This window comes from Gekko japonicus, unplaced genomic scaffold (assembly GCF_001447785.1).
Source record: "Gekko japonicus isolate JY-2015 unplaced genomic scaffold, Gekko_japonicus_V1.1 scaffold2678, whole genome shotgun sequence".
Taxonomy (NCBI): Eukaryota; Metazoa; Chordata; class Lepidosauria; order Squamata; family Gekkonidae; genus Gekko; species Gekko japonicus.
This window is the reverse complement of record NW_015177099.1, coordinates 197500-218148: the sequence shown is the minus strand read 5'-3', so window position 1 is coordinate 218148 and position 20649 is coordinate 197500. Positions and strand designations below refer to the sequence as shown.

The 20649-nt window shown below is 47.3% G+C and overlaps 1 pseudogene; it reads left to right on the top strand.

Moving 5' to 3' along the window:
- LOC107124782 overlaps nt 1-20649 on the top strand; it is a 74003-nt pseudogene that overhangs the window by 12910 nt on the left and 40444 nt on the right.

The following is a 20649-nucleotide window of genomic DNA, read 5'->3' as shown; positions in this document are numbered from 1 at the left end:
ATTTAACAGTGATATCGGTCTATAGTTTTTCATTCCCTTCTCATCTAAGTTTTGTTTATGAATCAAAGAAATATTTGCTTCTTTCCACGTATCTGGAATTACGCCTTGTTCTCTCGCCGTGTTACATATATCCTTAAAGGTTAGTGCAATCTGCTCTTTAAAAATATGGTAAAATTCTATCAGAAGTCTATCTGGTCCTGGAGCTTTCCCTCTATTTCCCTCTATTTTACCTCTTTAAGGAGTTTGTAAGCCGCTCTGAGACTCCCAAGTGAAGGGCAGGGTATAAATCCAATCTCTTCTTCTTCTTCTTAAAATGCAATAAAACACAGTGCAGAGATGCAGTACCATCAAATTCCACATAAAACATCATACTATCATGTTTTATAATATTCCTCCATAGCTTTTTTGATTTCTTCACTTCTATAGGTTTCCTTCCCTTCTTTTCTCAAGATTTTAATAAAAGTTCTTTCCTTCTGTTGACTAATTTTATAGGCCAGCCATCTTGTCGGTTTACTAGCATTTTCAAAAAAGTTTTGTTTTGCAAAGTATAGTTTCTTTGCTATCTCCTCTTTCAGTAAACAATTCATAAGATGTTGTAACATTTTTAGTCTTCTTTTCGCTCCATCATTATTTCCTTTAAACCATGATATTCTCTTGTATATTTATTTGTTTTTTCAAGTTCTCATACCTTTGTTTCCTTTGCCTATTTATTTTTGCTGATTCTTGAATTAATAATCCTCTAGAAAATGCTTTCATTGCATCCCAAATCACTTTCAATGGTGTATCTTGGGGTTTTTTTCTTTAAAGAAGACTGTTAATTCTTCCTTCATTTTATTTACAAAGTTATTGTTTCTTAAGATTCTTAAGTTCATGGTCCATCTGCTTCTCTTCCCAGTTTTTTGCAACTCCAAATAGACCGGTTTATGATCTGCATATGTTCCTGCCTGTATTTCTGCCTCCAACATATCCTTAACCATTACTGTTGAAATCCATATCATATCTATTCGTGACCATGAATCATGTCTGGCCGAATAATATGTAAATTGTTTCATAGAATAATTCCTTATTCTCCAGGCATCTACCAAATTGAATTAATTTAATTCAGTCAGTAATTGTTCTAGGTTTTTTGGCATTTCTGTCCTTCTTTTCTTCTTCTTCCCGCCTGTCTGTTTATCCTTTTCTTAATCAAAAATTGCATTAAAATCTCCCAGTAAACAAATATTTTGACAGTCTTGTCCAACAATAAATTCATGGAATTCCTTATAAAATTTCTCTTGGTCTTGATTTGGTGCATAGATATTTACTACCAAAATCTTTTTCTCTTGATTTTATTCTGTTGGTGCCTTTTCACCTTTGTCCAGTGCCGCGTTCCAATTGGAGATTTCCTTCGGACAACCTGACTTCTCTTTAGGATTAAGATTGGCTTCTGCTCCTTCCACCTTCTTTATTCTCCCCTTCCTCCTCCTCTTCTTCTTCCTCCTCCTCCTCCATTCCAAGTTCTTCCCCATATTTTCCTAGAAAGTATTCCGCTTTAAAAATAGATGTGATCCAGTGTTTTTTCCCTTGATAGGAAAAAACCATGCCCTCTGGGCTTAATCTGTATTGAATATCATTTTCCTTCAGTAGCCATGTTAATTTAGAATATTCTCTTCTTTTTTCCCTAACCCTCCATGGGATTTCCTTCAAAACTTTTATTTCAGTTCCATCTTTCACTAATGGTTTCTCATTTACTTCCCTCAATACTTTGTCCCTTACCATCCTCGTATAGAAGTGTACTTGTATTTCCCGTAGAACTTTTATCTGTCTTGCATACACTGAATTCATTCTAAATGCTTGATCAAACTCTTTTTCCACTTCATCTCTTTCCATGTCCATATGGTCTGCCAGTAATTCGGCCATCTTCCCTGGCAGGTCTTTGTCTTTTCCCTCTGGAATGTTCTGGAATGTTCTGGAATCTTAACAGGTGGAATTTTTCCACCTGCAGTCGTATTAGCTCTTGTTCATATTCCCGTTGTTTATCTTCCATCCTTCTTGTATCGTCTTCCACCGCTTTAATCTTCTTCTCATTGTTTTTCTTCAGCTCTACTATGTCCTTTGAATTTTCAGCCACCTGTTTTTGAATGGTTTGCATACCATTTGTGAATTGTTCTGTTATTTGTGTTATTTGTCTTAGCATTTGATCCATCTGAACTTTAATTGGATCCACTGCTTCGACAACCATACTCTGCATTTCTTTTTGCACAAGGACTGCTAATTTGCTAACAGTCACCCCCACTGTCCCTGGTGAAGATTGTGTAGTCTTAGCAGTTTGAGCAGTTTTAATAGTTGACATCTTGCTGATTGTTCTCTGAGCTTTATACAAATTCCAAACAGTTTTTGCTGTTATTTCTTTTATTTGTTTTTTCCCCCCTGTCTGGATCACTTCCCAGACTCTGTTATCTCAATGTTATGGTTTAATCTCAGTTCTGGTTCACTGCCCAGTGCTGGAAAATCGCCAGTGTCCCTTGGCCACACACCTAGACTTTTATTAATATTATTATCATTTGCTCAAGGTCATCATCTTTCCCAGCTGTTTCATATATGGCTGTGCTCTGTTGGGGGGGGGAGTCAGTTTTAAAACCATCAATAGTCAATTATAATCAATTATGGACATAGCAGGCACTTTTAGTCTTTATTACATTTCTACCATTTCACCCCACTTATTATAATGGGCCTCCTGCCCCCCTCCTGGTGGAGGGAAAAATTTAGATCGTAGAAAGGGTGGGGACTTACTAGCTCTTTATACATCCACAAATTATGTCTGTTTATCTCCCAAAACTCCAATACTTCTCTTTAAAATCTCTTTTCCTCTTGCACTCCTTTTAACAGTTTGTTGGTATTTTGCCCAGCTGTTCCCCTCTACTCTGCCAAAACACCACAGAAGTTGGAAAGGTCTCCCTTCGGTTCTGGCCAGTTAAGTAGAATTGGGGAGATTTTTCCAATCTATTAGGGGCTACAGATGCGACAGTCTTTGCTTTGAGAACACAGAACAGTTTCTTTCACTCACGTTTATGTGCTCAATTTAAAATCCACTTATCAGTCTCTTGGCTCATGGTAGCAACAGCTCTACTCACCACCGTGAGCTTCTTCCTCCGGATTCCTTCAGGGCGAGCTAATGAGGTCTCCCAGTGAGTTGCCTTCTCACCGGGACCTCAGCTCAAGCCCCCTGTCCCCCACTGCTCCTCCCCCGGATTGTGGGGTGGTCTCTGATTGTTCAGAGACCCCTTAAATCTGAAGAAATTAATGGTCACTCAGAGCTCAGCTCTCAAGCAGCCGTCGGCACTGTGCTCTCCCACACACTCCCCAACAGGGCTTCTCAAGAGCAGAGGCTGATGAATGGCTCTTAGTCACAAGGTAGAGATGGATCCCTCTGGCAGGGGCAGTGATGCTTTGTGTTCTGGGTGCTTGGGGGTGGCAGAGTGTAGGGGGGGCTTTTGGAGTTCTGGCCCAACTGGCGGACCAACTTTTGGCCCCTGGGTTTTAGTCACTGTGTTACCCAGAGTGTCTGATGGGCTGCTGGCCTGATGATCCGACATGGCTTCTGTTATGTCTGGGGCAGTGGCAGGCAGAAGAGCCTGAGTTCTATTTATTTCCCCCCTCCAAGAAATATTAAAGCACTTGGGGCTCTTTAGCTTGGTAGAGAAAGACGTACCCTTCTCACAATACAAGTACTTATGGGCACTCAACGAAGTTGCTGAGTCGTCGGGTTAGAACAGATAAAAGGAAGTACTTCTTCACCCAAAGAGTGATTCACACATGGAATTCTCTGCCACAGGAAGTGGTGGCAGCTACAAGCATGGACAGCTTCAAGAGGAAATTAGATAAGGAGCCGAGCGGTTGGGTTAGAATGATAAAAGGAAGTCCTTCTTCACCCAAAGAGTGATTCACATTGGCTTCGCTTATGTTCTTATGTACAGCGAAACAGAACTTCCTCAGCATTACATATCGGTAGAAAGGGGGAGGGTTGCTTTAGTTGCCAGGAAGGGCTGGTTACAGTCAAGTTGCAGAAGGAAATGGCGATAAGTGTAGCTGACATTGGACTAAAGCAGTTGGTAAGACGAGACCTAAGCAGTTAACGTGACAATTCGAAACAGTAGTTAAAAAATAATAACAAGAAACAGCTGTTTGTGCCTATGAAACAGCATAAGGAGATTATTCCACCTCCCCCCCAAAACAGAAAGGCACGATTGTTACCATTCATGTCTTCCAATTACATGTTTGTATCCCAGATCGACGGTGTCATGGGAAAGTCGACTCCCGGTCATAAGAACATAAGAGACGCCAATGTTGGATTAGGCTGATGGCCCATCCAGCCCAACACTCTGTCACACAGTGGCCAAAAATACCAGGTGCCATCAGGAGGTCCACCAGTGGGGCCAGGACATTAGAAGCCCTCCCACTGTTGACCCCCAAAGTACCAAGAAGACAGAGCATCACTTGCCCCAGAGCCCCTATCTATACTTTGTGGCTAATAGCCACTGATGGACCTCTGCTCCATATGCTTATCTAATTCCCTTTTGAAGTAGTCTATGCTTGTAGCTGCCACCACTTCCTGTGGCAGTGAATTCCAAGTGTAAATCACTCTTTGGATGAAGAAGGACTTCCTTTTATCCATTTTAACCCGACCGCTTAGCAATTTCTTTGAGTGCCCATGAGTTCTTGTATTGTGAGAAAGGGAGAAAAGTACCTCTTTCTCTACCTGCTCTTTCCCATGCATAATCTTGTAAAACTTGATCATGTCACCCCTCAGCTGTCGTTTCTCCAAGCTAAAGAGAGCCCTAAGCGCTATAACCTTTCCTCATAGGGAAAGTGTTCCGACCCTTTTATCATTCGAGTTGCCCTTTTGTGCACTTTTTCCAAAGCTATAATATCCTTTTTAAGGTGTGACCAGAATTGCACACAGTATTCCAAATGAGGTCGCACCATTGATTTATATAGGGGCATTATGATATTGGCTGATCTGTTTTCAATACCTTTCCTAATTATCCCCAGCATGGCATTGGCCTTTTTTATTGCAGTCACACACTGTCTCCGTCCCTTTATGGAAGCGCCAACATTTCATGACAGAACAGCCCAGTTTACCTGCGCAAAAAAATGCCCTCCTGAATAATAATTCAGTCTTGCATAACTCTGGGCTGAAGCTTTCCTGTGCAGCGCAGTGATGCAGTTTACACCCAGCATGAAACTTTCTTAGTCTTCCAGGGGCCCCTCCCCTCCGCTCCCTGGGCGGACTCGGACTTTGCTCTGCTGCTTCGGCCCAACACGGCTCCCCCACCACCACCACCACTTTTGCACCACCACTTCTGCTGTACATGTGTCCCCCCGCACCGGCATCTGTGGCGGCGGCGGGTCGTTCCTCGATGCGCGTCCTTGGCTGTCTGCTGTGCTTGACTGTCCGGCCTCCCGCAAGTAAGGGGGGGAGAGAAGATTTGGGATCCGGCCTTCTTGGCTGGGATGGCCAAGTGAAGTCCAGCTTAGCTTGGGGGGGGGGATATTTCGACTCTTCCCCTCCCCTTTCTTTTGCCGGCTCTTCTTCCTTTGCATTTGGGGGAAATGCTCACGTGGCTCTCCTTGCAGGGCCTCGGCTGGAGACCCCGCCCAGAGGGAGGCGGGCTGGGAAGGGCAGAGGGCGGCGGGGGGGGAGATAGTGGGGCTGACATGGGCGCGATTGGGTGTTGCCAACCTCCAGGGAGGGCCTGGGGATCTACTGGAAATCGCCCTGGAGCTGCAGACTACAGAGGCCACCGTTCCGCTGCAGAAAGGGACGACTTCAGAGGGTGGGCTTGGAATCGGCCTTGGAAGGCATTTTCTGAAGACTTTCTTCTCCAGTGGGGGCTTTCTGGAACTCAGGGCCATGTGAAGAACAATTCAGTACAGCGAGGCTGTTGCCCCCTGATTCCCTTGGCATCAACGTGACCACATTCTCTCCAAAACAGCCAGAGAGGGGAAGGCACATCTTGGAACAGTGTGGTGTGGGGCAAACTGACTTTGCTGACATGGAGCGAGACACACACAAACACAGGCACATGAAGCTGTCTTCTGCTGAACGACACCATCGGCCCATCAAGGTCAGAGTTGTCTACTCGGACTGGCAGGGTCTTGGGTAGAGATAGGTCTTTCACACCAAGGACTACCTGGTCCTTTCATTAGAACACAAGAAGAACCTTGATTTTGCCTCTGGGATTCAGAGGTTGAGTGTTTCTGAATGTGGAGGTTCCCCTCGGCGACCACAGCTGGTAGCACCAATAGACTGATCCCCAATGAATCTATCTAATTTGCTTTTTCAAGCCGTTTATTTTTGTGGCCCTCACAACATCCTCTGGCAGTGAATTCCATATTTTAAGCGCTTTCTGTCTGTCCAGACTCAACGGCCCATCAGTTTCATTGGATCCTTAAAGAGCCAAACAGAGACTCGTAACTTTCCCAAAGAACCAAGGAGGCACATCTAAGATAGCTTGGTTTATAATATGGGGAAATGATCTTAAACCTGGTCTACAAAGCACAAGAAGCACTTTTCTTCTGGTCCACTAGGGCCAATTTCACTATGAAGGTTTGTGATGTTCAGTGGTGTCTTTCCATTCTTTTTAATTTTCCTTTTGACACGCTGCTGTCTGTCTCTCTCTGTCCCCTCAGGGAGAAGCCTCCCTTCATAGCCAAGCAAACAAAGGCACGTTTTCAAAGACGGAGGTGACCCAAGAGAAGGGGAAGGAGATGGAAGAGCTGGACCCAGAAGGACCTGGAACTGGCAAGAGAGCAAGGAGAGGCCCCCATCCCTTCCAACTTGGAAGTGGTGTTGAATCCTGGGAAAGAGCTGGGCCCAAGGTCCTGGCTAAGGACACCATGACCTTGGATGTACATTGCCAACAGTTCCGGTAGTTCTGCTACCATGAGGCTGACGGGCCCCGAGAGGTTTGCAGCCAGTTCCATGGACTTTGCAGCCACTGGCTGGAGCCAGAGAGGCACACCAAGAAGCAGATCCTGGACCTGGTGATTCTGGAGCAGTTCCTGACTCTCCTGCCCCAGGAAATGCAGGGCTGGGTCAGAGGATGTGGGCCGGAGACCAGTTCCCAGGCGGTGGCCCTTGCGGAAGGCTTCCTCCTGAGTCAGGCCGAGGAGAAGAGGCAGGTGAGGGGATTTCCATGTCCAGTTCAAGCAATGACATCTGGCCTTATTCTAACCTAAAGTGTGCATGAGAGATATTTGTCCAACTGTGAATCATCCAGATGGGAGATTTAACAGCCTCCTTCAGCAGCCTCTTCTACTAGAGTATTTCAGATCCCTCAATATTAACTCAGCAGGTCTGCCGATGGAAGGGTGCAGAGTCTGGGAGTGGGGCAGGATCCATTCCTTGGTCTCTTTTCCATTCCATCTCTTACCCCTCTCCCTCATTGCTGTTTCAGATGTGGGCACCATCCCCAAAGATGGAAGCTAAAATCCCTGAAGCGGAAGGAACTTCCTTGGAGCAAGAGCAGTGGGCGCAGGCCATGGAGCATGCCCAAGATGCCCTGTCCTGTGGTAAGGACTCTTTGTGCCTGGATACGATTTGAGCACCCAGTGGATTTGTTGGATAGAGAGTTCAGGTCGGGGGGGGGGATTAAACAGTTCTTCACACAACACAGAGTTAATTTGCGGGACTGAGTGTCCACTGATTGTGATGCCTCTCAAAGGAGAATAGACAAATTCATGGAAGGCCCTTCCTCACATTAATTAAAATAGGTTCAGGTTCATTTATTATTACGACAACAAGCCATAGGACGCACATACTAAAAAACTGTGAGCTAGGCTCACTCTAACTCAGCTTAGAGGGAACGCCGGTGGGGATCCTTTTGAATCTGCCCTCCAACAGCGCGGAGGGGAAAGCCTCACATCTGGCTAACCCATTTAGAGTATTGGGAGAGAGTATTTTGTTTCTTATCCATGACCAGTCGCCAAAAGGGGAAGAGTTTTTCTGTTTGGCAGCTAGAATTAATTCTGCCCAAAGAGTTTTGGTGGAATTTTTTTTCTTTTGTTGGATTAGGTGTCTGTAATCCTTCTTTTGTGACCAGAGTTCCAGTTGGATTACAAAGCTTTGGTCACCACTTAATTTCTTAAACTGATAATAAAGGGCAGGAAGATCTTTTCTTGCTTTTTGGCAATCCACATCGAACCAGGGTTTAGATTTCCTGTGGGGTGTTGTGGGTTGACCTTTAGATTCACACAAAATAATTTTAAATTCCTGCACAAGTCTATTATAACATGTAAGGAGGTCATTCTCTGTGTTAGCTTCCTGACAAAGAATTTTAAAAATTTGGGAGCCTTTAACCTCAATTACTTTTCTGAGTTTTGCTTGCCTATGGGGAGACCATCTCTCCCTATGACCTAATACCAGGGAACCTTCATGCAAAGAGTGAAGGGTGTCAAGAACTTTAGGCAGGTAAACTAGTCATCCAGGCTTCTTCAGAAGATAGATGTTTATTATGGTAACACAATACTAAAGTACATGTAGAACAGTCCGTGTTAAGAATGGCCTGTGATATAGTGGCCACTAACCCCCACTTAAGGAGCTGCGGTGGCTCAAGTGGTTAAGACGCTGAACTGCAGGCTGTGGAAGGTCGGTAGTTTAGCAGTTCGAGACCCGGGTGCCGCATGATGGAGTGGGCTCCCATCTCTGGCCCCAGCTCCTGCCAACCTAGCAGTTCGAAAGCAAGAAATTGCAAGTAGATAAATAGGTACCACTTTGGTGGGAAGGTAACAGCGTTCCGTGCGCCTTGTTTTTTAGTCATGCCAGCCACTTGACCACGGAAACGTCTTCGGACAGCGCTGGCTCTTCGGCTTTGAAACGGAGATGAGCACCACAACCCTAGAGTCGGATTCGACTGGCTTTCGAGCAAGGGAACCTTTACCTTTAACCCCCACTTGCTAAATCACTTGCGGGCTAGGAACTAGACAGCACTAGAAGTGGTTACATTTCTCAGGCCGAGCATTGTACAGAAAAACACCCTCAAGGTCAGACTACAGATAACGGGAGCGTGAGACGGAGTAGCGCTGAGAAAGAAAGGGAGGATAGACCCCCCCCCTCGCATTCCAACACCATGACAGGGAAACCTGACAAAGGGAAGGGGGCTTGAAGTGATGAAAGAAACTTAAGTCGAGCAAAAAGAGGGAAGTGGTCACTATCAAAAAAAGGGAAGCACTTTTAAAGTTAGTTATCGGAGGCAATAAAGAAGTGCACGCTAACATGTAATCAATCGTACTAAGTCTCTGACCCGACATATAGGTAAAACTCAGCCAGATAATCTTCTAAGAAAGTCCCATTTAAAATGTACAGACCCAACTCATAGGCCATTTTGGGTAGATATAAACCTGAGACATTTGAAGTGGAATCCTTAAAAACACCTAGGAAGAGGAGAAAATTGATAAGAAACATACGAATCACTAAAAAATTCCTTATATTTAAATTCCAGGTTTGCATCATCTAGGCCAAGGCGAGCATTAAAAGCTGCAATAAGTAAAACGTTGGCCTCTGGATGCTCCGCAGTTATGTTTACTATGTAGATCTCCAGGAATCTCCAAGCTTCATTTATTTTTATTTATTTACATGTGATTTATATACCGCCCATGACCCCTAATGGGTCTCAGAGCAGTTCACAGGGTACTACAACAACGTAGTTGATGCCTGTCTAGGGCCACAATGCAGTGAGGGGAGGGGATATCCAACCAGCACCTTTTTTTTCCCCGGCATAGTCTTTCTGCTCCGGCAGCTTCGTTGTTTTTCCCACGATCCGGATGGCTGTCGGCCAGACTCGAGGAGGCTTTTTCCCTTTGATGTTCTCTCCTTCAGAGCGCCGCGTCTCGGGCGCAGCTTTGCGGCCAACGTCCCAACGGCTCCTGCCGCGCTGCGTCCCGCGTCATCGCGTTGCTCCGGCTCCAACTCCGCCTCCGCTCGGTCCAGCCGCTGCCTTCCTAGGTCGTTCTCCGCCGCCATTTCTTTCTCGCCATCGCCACCGCCGCCTCTCCTTTTTCCTCACCGCTGCCGATCGCCTTCCCAGCGCAGAGCCAGGAGGAGGGTGCCCCCTGCCACCTAGGGCAGGTACCCATTCCTCTGTTGTTATTAGAGCCGCTGGGTTGGCGGGAGCTGGGACGGGGGACGGGGGCTCAACCCGGCCGCAGTGGGGATTCGAACAGCCTCATCTAATTGGGCTTTTTTTGGGGGGGGATATAGACATTTATTATAATCAGACTCTTTGTTTTACTGTGCAATACTATTGCCATTCCTCTTGAATTGGGGGAGGGTTTCTCTATACATTTAAGCTCCAGAGAGGCTGAAATTAGTATTGCCAGACCCCCTTTCATCCTTCCCGGGCCCTCCCTCCCTCCCTCCCTCCCTCCCTCCCATCATTCATTCATTCATTCATTCATTCATTCATTCATTCATTCATTAGTTACCCCGCCCTCCCTGCTGAGACAGGCTCAGGGCGACTTACAAAAGATAAAATATAAATAGACAATTGTAACATAGATAAAGGCAGTTTTAAAACAACCCACAACCATAAAGTGCTGCTAAATAGATTATAGATATACATAGTTAAAGGACGGCGGTACAGTCATCAATATATTCTACAGTCTGCTATGTTTCACAGCTCCTTGATCGTTATATGCAGCAGGCGCTGGCACTAGCTGTAAACAATGAAAATCAGGGAATGGGCTCTAATAATGTCAGTGATGGTATACATGGTGGTGGCGGCGGCTCCTTAACCAAAGGTCTGGCGGAAGAGCTCCGTCTTGCAGGCCCTGTGGAACTGCATCAAGTCCCACAGGGCCCTGATTTCCTCTGGGAGTTCATTCCACCAGTATGGAGCCGCCACCGAGAAGGCCCTAGCCCTGGTTGTGGCCAGTCTACTTCTTTTTGGGCCGGGTAGGTCAGTGCTCGCTGGGGTACAGGTATTATAACCTTGTAGGGTAATTTCTTGGTCTGTCAATGTCTCTTGAATCGCTAAAATATCACATTTCTGATTAAGGAAAGGGTTACCTGGTGAACTAGAGGAATTTCAGACAGACGATATAATCCGGAAGAGGAACGGTTCCCAAACGGTTTCTGGTCTGTCATTTCAGACAGAACTGTTTTAGAACCGGTTCCCTACCGGAATATATTTGTAATTTCAGACACAAACGCTTCTGTCCCGTTTAGGAAACGGGGCTGAAGCATTTTACCTGTCAACCGCTTCCAAGTAGTCTTCAGTTTCCTCTCCCGGTTCCGATGCACTTTTCCCTGCTGTTTTCCCCGGTGCGGGCGATCTCTTGCTTTTTTCCATTAACGTTCACTTTATAGCGTTATAGCACTATAGCGCAACAGCATTATAGCAATCCCATCGGAATGCCTGGAGTATTTTGTTATAGTGCTATAGCGCTCTAAAGCGTATGTTCCCAAAAAAAAGCTGGAGATCGCCCGCACGGATGAAAAACGGCGGGGGGAAAGTGGGAAAAAGCGGTGCAGTCTGAAATGGCAGACCGCTTCAGATCCAGCTCTTTACCGGAAGGGGAAAGCCATGTGTGAAATGGCAGCCCTATACCGGTTTACTCCATGATGGATCAAAAACGGCTTCAAAACGGGTTTAAAAGGGTAATGTGAAATTCCTCTTAGTTAAGCAACGAAACCACCCTGCAGCATTCCATGAGATTATTCTAAGTAGGTGTGTTGACAATTGTCAATCCTCTATTTCAATATTCTCGAGAATATTTCCCATATCATCAAATACACATCCATTTTGCTCTTTGAAGAAGTCTATTGTTAGAGACCAAGGATGTTGATGAGAGTTCAGATTCAGATGTTTTATCATCAGGCATTTGTATTCAAAGTCTTGGTGATACTGTCCAGTGAGTAGGCTTAGAGATCCTGCCTTCCCCATCATTTGGTATAACTGACGGGTAGGGGAGGTCAGCAACTGGTGAGGACATCTCTTCCTCTCCTCGTGATGTGCTCTGTTCCATAACATTGAAGAAAAGCTCCTCCAGACCCCTTAGGTCGGTCTTGCCCAATGTGGTTACCTCAGGAAAGTCCGCTTGCTTAGACAGACCTTGAAGTTGACATATGAGCTCTTCTAGCCTGGCCACAATCTCTGCTTGATCGTCCTTTGAAAGGCCAGTGAAAGATGTCAATAGCCCCTTTTCCACATAATTTTATAGGTAAGGGGCCCTCGTGAGTGGAATAAATGTTTGTTCTGACCTCCTAGTTGGGGCCGTTTTCATAAAGGACCCAGCCAATGATGTCCTTGCCAGAGCCATCTTTCTGTCCGGGCCTACAGGAGAGGTTTGGAAAGAGGGGAGAGACCATGTGGTTTGGAAACACTCTAGCTGGAAAAACTCCAAATTCCCTTAAAAGCTGCCTCTTATTTTCGCTTGAATTAAAAAAAAAAAATCCATTCCAGATATAAAGAATTGTGCTTCTCTTCAAAACGAAGTCCACAAATGATGGAAGTTTCTTCAGGATACAGCTTGCCTAATTACTTGGTTCTTAGTAGACCAATTTATTTGATGTCCTTTATAAGGGCAGATAGATAAACAGACTTTGCGCAATTGCAAAGTAAGGGCACAGGTGCCAAGTGTCTCCCTTATTATTAAAAAGTTAAAGGCTGAGAGAGATTGTCGCGAGCGTTACTGCTTGGAGGCCATCTTCCTCTTGAGAAAAGATGGAGTCATTAAAAGAGTCATCTCTCTCCCTCCTTCCATAAGGTATACAAATCTCGGCAGAACTATTATAAGCAGGGGTCATTTCGTAGAAAAAGAGGTGCAGGAGCTCATTAGCGTCACTCATTAGCGTCACTCATTTGCATATGCCACACCCCCTGACATCACCGGAAGGGTGTCAGAAGGCAACACCCACCACTCAGGCTCCACTGGACTGTTTTGGATTGCTAGCTATTGGGGGGGACGGACGTGCAGCTCTGTCCTCACAGAGGAGGGAGAGCTTGTACCTGAATAAAACTTGGTCTTAAAGGTGCCACTGGACTGTTTTGGACTGGGGGCCCGGGGGGGGGGGCTCTGCGACTTACCTGGCTGCATATCTTCTTCATCTTATGTTCTTAAAAAAAGGAGATTAGACAGATTCCGGGGGGATACATCTATCAGTGGCTACTAGCCATGGTAACTGAGGGGAACCGCCACATTCAGAGGCACTAAGACTCTGAATCCCAGAGCTGGGAGGCAACATCAGGGGGAAGGCCTTGGTCTCTACACCCTGCTTTTTGGCCCTCCATACGAACTTGGTAGCCACTATGTGAGAAGGGATGCTGGAGCAGGTGGACCCTCACTGGTCTGATCCAGCAGGGCTCTTCTTATGTTCTTATCAGGGGAAGGCCTCGGCCTCTACACCCTGTTGTTGGCTCTCCAGAGGAACTGGTTGGCCGCTGTGTAAGACAGGAGGCTGGAATAGTTGGATCCTCACTGGTCTGATCCAGCAGGGCTCTTCTGAGGTTATTACGGGGTGTTGATAGTGCCGGAAAACCATAGAAATCAACACCCCTGCAAGGGCTTTGGAAGGAGGGTAGCTGGCATAATTAGTCTCTCTCTCAGTCTCTCTCTCTCTCTCTCTCTCTCTCTCTCTCTCTCTCTCGTGGCTCCCATGGCACCTGCTGCAGGTAAGGCTCTCTACACATTCCCCAATAACATTATTATTATTTTTTAATCCTGCCTGGCATGAAGGAACTGCCCAAAGTTTAAACTGGTTATACAAAGCCAGTAAGTCATTCATACCTCTTGAAGGGTCCCAGAATGAAATCTGCACTCACTAAAAGGGGAAGCCGCCCTACTCCTTATCTCAGGGATGTCAAACATGCCCAGATCAGGACCTTGGAGGGCTGCAGTCCGGCCCACAAGGCCCTGGCTGTTTCCTGCTTCCTTTTCCAGTTCTGCTGCTGCTACATCACAGCTTACTTTGCCAGACTCTCTCACTCACACAGGAGAGATAGATAGGCAAGCATCTCCTGTGTGAATGAGTCTGGTAAAGAACTGGCTGAGGCTCCACCCCCTCCTCCTCCTAGAGGGTGGGAGAGTACCAGCCAGAGCTGGCTTCCTGGCCAGGCTACCTCAATCATATACAGGAGACAAAGGGAAAGCTTTCATTCTTTCCACTGGCTGAGGCTCCTCCCTGAAGGGAGAGAGGGAGGGAGGGAATGAGGGAGAGCTTGGTTTGCTGGACTGCCTCAATTGCATAGCAGAAATACCAGACACCTTTAAGACTAACAAAGTTTTGTTCAAGGTATGAGCTTTTGTGTGCTTTCCTAAAGTGTGTTCTGTTGGGCTCCTTATGCTCTCTCTGTGTGTGTCTTTTGTTGGACTCCTGGATGCAACTGGGTTCCCTCCCCCTTTTCACTGTGTTCATGCCCTCATGTTCCAGTCTTTCTCAGTAAGAAAGCAATGTGAATTATTTTAGAGGAGGAATAACAACAAGCCAGTGAGGTGGATTAGGCTGAGAGTCTGTGTCCAGACCAAGTTCACCTAGCACATTTCCTTTGTAGGAAGTTGTAGTTATTTCTCTGGGGAAGACTATAGTTTTGTAGACAAACAAACAGTCCTCAGTGGGTGCGTTCAGACGGAGCCTTTCTGTCGGCATAAACACGATCACACTTACCTCCATCTTGCGGATCCCTTGGGAGAGGTTCGGCGTGTTGCTGGCGCTCCGACGGCAAAGAAGAGGTGACTGGTACCGTAATCATTCTAAGAACTGGGCAGAGGGTCATGTTAGAGACTATTCGACTATGTGGATGAGCACAGAGAGGTTAGAGAAGGAAGATACGAACCTGAAGTGATCTGCTGGACTTAATTTTTGAAGACGGGAAGGTTGAACGTTCAGAAGAGTGCTCAACATTTAAACTTTAAAGGTAAGGACTTACCTTTAAAGTTTAAATCCCAACCTGGCCTCCCTTAAGTCCCGGACTCCTCCGGGAAGGTAAACTAAGGGCTTTTGCTTTTTTAAAAAACAAACGCTCAGGGCGAAGCTTCGCCCGAGTGCATATCGTTATTTTTTTTAAAAAAAATGGCGGGGGAAAGCCGGAAGCCTCAGGCTTCCGACGGAAATGGCTAGGCACCGGTGGAGAGCGGTCAGACGCCGGGGTGCACCGTTTACCACCTTTGCACTCAATATACCACCACTTGGAACCTAGTGGCAGAGTGCAACGGTGTAAAGGGCTTTACATCGGTTAGGGACAGGAAGCAGATGTGCCCCGTCTGAACGCCGGTAAGTACAACGATTGGAACCGGCACCCTAACCGATATAAAGCCCACGTCTGTGTGTCAGGATGCCGTCTCATGTTCTTGACCAGTACATGAAGCAATGTATGTACAAGAGCTCACAATGCTCAACCATTTCATGTTTTCCCCTAGGTCCTAGGATCAGAACACTGAGCATGAGATTTCTGTAATGAATGTCAATAAATCAAAAGTCAGCTTGCAGCTTACAGATACGCACCTGAACAACATACTCAAGTTTGCTACAGCACAGACATTTTGATGCAATAATTTAGAGCAAGAGGTGTCAGTTATCAGACACTGTTAAATAGACAAGAGTGCTAGTGTTTTAAGCATGTTTTATGTATAGTTTAAAAATATTTAATTGTGTTTGTTTGTGTCCTTTATAAAGTTTATATCTCTGCTACCTGATGTCATGGGTGCTCAGGAAGGGCCATTGCCAGTTCCGGCAGAACCCACAGCTGGCCCCTCTGAAGCTGCAGAGATCAGCAATCTGCCATCACCGCCTGCACTGGCACCTGGTTCAGAAACAGCTGATGAGGAGCAGCCACAGATGAAAAGCCTTCTCGATTTGCCCCCGACAGTTGCTCGCTTATGAGACCGACTCCAGCAGGACATAGCAACGATGCGTCGCATAGCTCGCTTGCGGAGCAGACGATCCGTTAGTCCTGAGTTTTGACAGACGCTTGGCTGCTGGTGCTGCTGCACTAATTGGAAACAACAGCAGAGGTCTATTTAGCTTCAGGCTCTAAGCTGGCTCCTTTGTGGAAGCAAATTCATCACATTCCGCGACGCCTTGTGTTTATTCCACCTCCTGGTTCCAGACCTCGTTCCTCCTCTGGCTTCTGAGTCTGGCTTGACTGACCTTGCTCCTGGTCACGCAGGGCTCTTTTTGTAGCAGGTACTCATTTGCATATTAAGCGACACACCCCTAATGTAGCCAATCCTCCAAGAGCTTACAGTAGCTCCTGTAAGAAGAGCTCTGTAAGCTCTTGGGGGATTGGCTACATTAGGGGTGTGTGGCCTAATATGCAAAGGAGTTCCTGCTACAAAAATAGCCCTGCGTGGTTTGTGATTTGGACTTTCGCTCTCGGCTCTTGCTACCCTCCTCTGGCTTCTGACTCTGGCTTGAACGACCTTGCTCCTGGTTTGTGATTTGGACTTTCACTCTCGGTTCCTGCTCCACTCCTCTTGGCTCAAGACCCCGGACTGAACTTGGACGTCCCTCTGCCTGCACCCCAGACCTTGACACCTGACGTTACATTTTATGACAAACATGGCCCGGCCCAACAAGGTCTCATTTATGTCAGATCCGGCCGTCATAACAAATTAGTCTGACACCCCTGCTCTACAGTACATTGAGTTCCCCTTCACCACCAGTGAATGAGAGATGTTAAAAATATGGCGTCGTGGAAAGATGGCTGAAATTGATTATCACTGAATGTGTATTGGCTTCCATTGGGCAGTTTGATTCAAGTCCAGGAGCACCTGAGAGACCAAGAAGATTTTCACGGTCTAAGCTTTCGAGAGAGTCTGAGCTCCCTTCGTCGGACACCTTCGTCACGTTGGTGTTTCTTCTTTTATGTGCCAGCAATGATGCTTTAATTGAAACGCTAAGAAAATACTTTGCTCCAGTGGAGGCAGCCCATAAAATTTCTGGTCTGGTAGGGGGTGGGGGGGGAATCCTGACAGACTGCCCAGTTTTGCTTTTTGTTTTGTGTCCTATTGATTTACCTTCGTCAGCGGGGTGTCAAACATGCGGCCCGGGGGCCGGATCAGGCCCCCAGAGGGCTTCTATCAGGCCCGCACTGGAACTGGCCATTTCCTGCTTCCAGTTCTGTTGCTGCTGCTGCATCATAGCTTACTTTGCCAGACTCTCTCAATCGCTCAGCTATTTCATGTTTCCTCCTGGGTCCTAGAGCTTTGAGCACGAGATTTCTGTGGTGAACGTCAATAAATCAAAATTAGGTTTGCAGCTTACAGATACACACTTGAACAGCATGCTCACAATTGCAACAGCACAGACATTTTGATGCAATAATTCAGAGCAAGGGGCGTCAGTTATCAGACACTGTTAAATAAACAAAATATTGCAAGAGTGCTAATGTTTTAAGCATGTTTTTATTTTAAGTAAAAAAAACACCTTTGTGCTTGTGTCCTTTATAAAGTTTATATCTCCGCTACCTGGCATTACATTTTATGACAAGTATGGGCCCGACCCAACAAGGTCTCATTTATGTCAGATCCGGCCCTCATAACAAAGGAGTTCGACACCCTGTTCAACAGCATCTAACCCTCTTCCTCCCTCTTTTCTACAAGGCTCATCAGTTAGTTCCAAGGGCTCCAGACCTCACATCTGGGAAATCATTTTCTTTAGCAAACGAGATGTTCGTGTCATTGTACAGATTCCACCCCTTCCCCAGAATAATCTGTGTTCAGGCAGCGTTTTGACTGACTGTTGCTAAAACTGCTCACAATTTGGCACAATCACCTGCGAACAACTGCTGCAGCAAACTGGCTACAAAAAAGGCATTTCCTAATCTTCACTGATGATTGGAGGAACTGTTCCCAGTTTGCATTTTGCCTAATTAAAAAAATATATATTTTACATAGAGTTGTCTACATGAGTTTTGGCTGAGCCCTTCAAGCAAAGGACTGGAAGCTTCTTAATTTAGATGTTATCAAACCCTTCCTCTGCGGAAAGGGCCGCAGTGGCTCATAGGTTAAGATGCTGAGCTGCAGCCCGGAAGGTCGGTAGCTCGGCAGTTCGAAATCCTAGTACCGTGTGAAGGAGCGAGCTCCCGTCTCTGGCCCCAGCTCCTGCCTACCTAGCAAGTTCGAAAGCAAGAAATAGGTACTGCTTCGGTGGGAAGGTAACAGCCTTCCATGCGCCTCAGTGTTTAGTCATGCTGGCCACATGACCACGGGAATGTCTTCGGACAGTGCTGGCTCTTCGGCTTGGAAATGGAGATGAGCACTGCCCCCTAGAGTCGGATTCTCGCCTGGCTTTCAAGCAAGGGAAACCTTTACCTTTTCCTCTGAGGAGCTTCCAGCAGATTACAGGGCTATAACCACTCCTTTCACCCTGTTTTTCCGCACAAAACCCCTGCATGGTAGGGCTGGCCTGACCCAAATTTCCCTGGCTGGCCTGATCTCGTCAGACCTTGGAAGTGAAGCAGGGTCAGCCCTGGCTAATATTTGGATGGGAGACCACCCAGGAAGTCCAAAATTATTACATGGAGGCAGGCAATGGCAAACCATCTCTGAATGCCTCTTGCCTTGAAAACCCTCCGGGGTCTCCATAAGTCATTTGCAACTTTACATAAAGGTAAAGGTAAGGGTCTCCCTTGCTTGAAAGCCAGTCGGATCCGACTCTGGTGCGGTGCTCATCTCCGTTTCCAAACCAAAGAGCCAGCACTGTCCGAAGACGTTTCCGTGGTCATGTGGACAGCCTGACTAAACGCCAAGGCGCACGGAGCGCTGTTACCTTCTGACATATTTATTTGTTTCACTGTCATCCCCCTCCCCCCAAGAATTGAATCCAAACAAATGGTGACCAAATAAACTCAGCTTGCTATTCCTGTTTGGTTCTCACGTCTGTTAAAACAACTTCATTATGTGTCTGCTAATTTGCTGTATGGACAGATAACTTCCATTTCAATGTGCCTGAGGAAGTGTGCCTGCACACAAAAGCGCACACCTTGAATAAAACTTTGTTGGTCTTAAAGGTGCCCCTGGACTCAGACTTTGTTGCTTCAAACCAACACAGGACCGACCTGAATCTGGCCTAAGTGAAGTTCCCTCCCCCTCCCCACCAGAGACACCCTGGGAGGTAGGTGGGGCTGAGAGAGCTCTTGACAGAAACTGCTCTCTTCCAAGAACAGCTCTTATCAGAACTAAGTCTTGCCCAAGGTCATCCAGCAGCTGCAAGTGGAGGAGTGGGGAATCAAACCGGGTTCTGCCAGATAGGGGTCTGCCCACTTAACCACGACACCAAACTGGCTCTCATGATGATGGAGAAGACCCACATTTAGAGTCCAGCGGCACCTTTCAGACCAACAAAGGTTCACCCAAGGTATGCGCGGCTTTCGTGAGCCAGGAACACTTTTTGGAATGCACAGGCACGCACGTAGGCGCATAATAAACTTTCGCTGGTCTGAAAGTCGCTGCCGGACTCTGCATTTGTTCCTCCGCTTCAGACCCACTCGGGAACTCTCCTCCTCCCGGAGAAGGCAGGAGGCGTTTTTCTTTTCTCTGCAGCGCTGGTGGAAGGGTTAAAGCCGAGGAGCCTTTTGCCAGAGAGGCCGAGTGGGAGGGGGGGGGGAGAGGCGCCTTTCGGTGAGGGAGGGTGGAAGGCCAGGAAGACTCTCAGCCGGGGTTGCCAACTCCCGACAAATTGCTGGACTTTGGGGGGGGGGAGATTCTGGGAAATGCCCGGTTGGGGGCCGGGGAGGGACCTGAGATGGGAACCGGGGCCGTAGAGTCCTCCCTCCCTCCCGTGCAGCCCCTTTTTCTGCAGGGGAGCCGATCTCTGCCCCCTGGAAGTCGGTTGTGATTCCGGGGAAACTTCAGGCCCCACCTGGGGGTTGGCAAACCCTTTTAGCCCCCCAGTTTTGTCCCACTTTGTAAGCGGAATTTGTTTCTTTGCGGGGGTGGTGAGTGTTTTCAATGTCTTTCGGTACCAGAAAAGTTGAATGTATCAATCTGACCCGTTGCTGGTCATTCTGAAGTGCAAAACAAGGAACAAGAAGCAGGCCCTTTTTTCGGTTGGGGGAGTAAAGGGGGGGGCATTTGGGAAGGGAACTCCTGCCTCCGCTGGACTCAGCCGTAGCCCCATCCTGAGACCCTGATGTGGGCCCAGTAGGCCCGCCAGGGAGTGCTAGAAATGTGAGTTCAAGCAGCAGTTTGCAAACTAACACGGCCCTTCCAACCGCATTCCCCCTGCCCCATCATTCATAAGGACATAAGAGAATCCAGTGTTGGATCAGGCCAATGGCCCATCCAGTCCAACACACAGTGGCCAAAAATACCAGGTGCCATCAGGAGGACCAGCAGCGGGGCCAGGACACTAGAAGATCTCCCACTGTTGCCCCCAGGGCCGGCTCACTCACTAGGCGAACTAGGCGTTCACCGAGAGCAGGCCAGTCCTTAGGGGCGCCAAACTGCACCTGCCCCCCCCGTCAGAAGCCCCCCTACCCAGCACGGCCCATTCCTGCGACCTGCCAGCCCATGGGAGGCTTCGCCGGCAGGGGCCAGGAAAGGCGCTGGGGAGGCGGCAGCTGGGAGAAGTGGGTCAGTCGGTGCGGAAATCTTCTGGCCGGCGGCGGCAGCACCCAAGGGAGGGCGGCAGCCTTAAGCAGCAGGGCCAGGACGAGGCGGCCTCGGCAG